This window comes from Engraulis encrasicolus, chromosome 12 (genome assembly GCF_034702125.1).
Source record: "Engraulis encrasicolus isolate BLACKSEA-1 chromosome 12, IST_EnEncr_1.0, whole genome shotgun sequence".
Lineage (NCBI taxonomy): Eukaryota > Metazoa > Chordata > Actinopteri > Clupeiformes > Engraulidae > Engraulis > Engraulis encrasicolus.
In genome coordinates, this window is record NC_085868.1 from 37,199,986 (window position 1) to 37,202,485 (window position 2,500).

General features: G+C 35.0%; 1 protein-coding gene across 1 annotated transcript in view; it reads right to left on the reverse strand.

The window, feature by feature from the left end:
• Nucleotides 1-2,500, reverse strand: part of LOC134460239 (collagen alpha-1(XXVIII) chain-like) — a 73,312-nt gene that overhangs the window by 58,276 nt on the left and 12,536 nt on the right. The window lies entirely within an intron of this gene.

Below are 2,500 nucleotides of genomic sequence, written 5' to 3' on the forward strand. Positions count from 1 at the left end.
GAATGCAAACCACGCCACACATCAACACCAGTGCGACCTTCTGACGCAGAAAAAGTTACAGGATAAGAAAAAAAATGTGTACATGTCTGAAACAAAAGAAAAATAATAATACAATTCGAAGTGTCAGTGGTGTAGTCTACTTTTTTATGGTGGGTATACTGTATATCACTGATTCTTGAAAGTTTGGCAAAAACATGTCCCTGCAGTAAAATATTAATTCTGTTGAAAATCAACTACATTTTCACAAACAAAATGAACCCAGGTAATGGCCAAGGGGTCTGTCACACGAATACACAGTTGTTTGAAATATTTAAGTGTAATTTTATTACTTTTCATGGCTATAAACCTGTCCACACCCTGTAAAAACGCCTGTCCCGTGGACTGGCATCATCATTTCAATTGACTTAAAATACAAAGATCACTAACAGAATTGAACAATATCACCATGATGTGGAAGACCATATTAAAGTGGTTCTACAGATGTGCACATAGTGGATGTAAAACAATATTTACTATTTACTGATTGCTCAAAATGTGTCCAGCATATTGGTCACCACCGTCAGATTTTTTCTAAAAGACAATAAAATCAGGTATGCACAAGGTAATTTTCATTACTGAGGACCCCTTTTCAAACCTTTAGCTCTACTGCCTACTTCACCATCACTGAAGCTCCTGTAAGTTTATTATTTTGTCCTCAATTTGTTAATTTGTTTGGACACTGGTACTGTCCCAACCATAAACTGTCAACACCGTCGGGGGTTTTAATAGTATTGTATTACATTAATGTTAATAAATATAATTTTTTTCAGAAAAGGTATGAAGCACCCAAGAAACAGAGCGAAAATGAAATGGCTAATGTGAACAAACGATGCATAATATTTAAAAGAGTGTTTTTTTGTCTCACACCGTCAGATGTCACCACCGTCAGATTTTGTTCTGCTCATCATGTTGTTCCATATTTTACTAAATTGTGCTGGTTAATGAAACATTACTAGGTATGTTAGTAATAATTGTGATCCAAAATGATACTCTAGCCACCACTGAGGTGCATTTGGAGGTTTTTTTGTCAGAAAACCTGACGGTGGTGACATCTGATGGAGTTCACCCAAAAACACATGTTTTACGTGTTTTTGACATGTTTTAAGAATATGCATACAATAAGTATCTACAGTTATGTTGAATTGTTAAAGTAATTCACTTTAATACAGTAAACATGTGTTTTTACTTCTAATTCTGTCTGCCGCTGTTGACAAAACAAGAAAGAGCCCATTTTATGAAAAATGTTAAACATGGGGAGCTTGGCCAATGCATTCACTGCACAGCCAAGACCTACATCTATGATAATACACCTCTATATTTTGGATTTGAACAACTTAAAAGCTGTTTTTACCACATTTTCAACAACCAGTGGCTTCCTTCCTAGATAATCTAACTAATGAAGTAAAAACACATGCTCATACTGTGCACACACAAAAATAAAGTGTTTATGCAAGATGCCATTGACTTGAAAGGGCTATTTATTTTGCTAAATGCAGGTACTAATTAGGCCACTTTCACCACTTTCAGATTACTGTCACCATCGTCAGTTCTTAAGTCACCACCGTAAGAAGGAGTTTTGGACATTTTAAAGGAATGTGCTTACAACATTTTCCTTAGGAGTTGTTGAAATATCAAAGTAATAGCCAATTTAAGCCTACACGAATATTTGTGAAATTACAAAAAATTGTTTGTTCTATTTAGGCGTTAAGTAAGCATCGTATGACGGTACATATTTTAAAATTAGAACACATGAAACAGTATTAAAATAGAACAAAAGTGAATTTTCATCATTTAAAGGCATATGTGTGAACCAAAAAATACACATAATCACTTAAAAACTCCAGATACATATGCAACCAAATCAATACAATTTTAATAACTTTTAATTGTGTCTGACGGTGTTGACAAAAAACAAGGTATGATCGGAGAAAAGCCTGATTTCTGAAAAAAATACATAATGGGGAGATTGGCCTTGTGCATCTCTGAAAAGCCAAGACCTTAGTCTACGAGGATATACCATATAATTTTGTAATTCACTTTGTTTTTTTCTGTCAACATTACAACCTGTTTTAGCCACTTTCTCAAGAATCAGTGATATTTGAAGTGGGTATACTGTATATATTTGTGCTATTCAAAGCAATGGATCAATCAATTTTAAGTGCGTATACTGAAATCCCTGAAATTTAGAAGTTGGTATACTCCGTATACCCGCGTTCTACGTAGACTACACCACTTAATAAGTGTAGAGGCCTTTAGATTACAGTACACTGTACACTGTCTGGCTCGGAACCAAAATACTGTACATGCATTTATTCCACATGTCAACCATACACTCACATCTTAGAGAGCATTTGATTCAGATGGTGATTTTAAGCATTTCCAAATGTGCCGTGTGTGTGTGTCTGTGTGTGTGTGTGCGTGTGCATGTAAATGTATACGTGATTGTGTATGGGCATTGTCG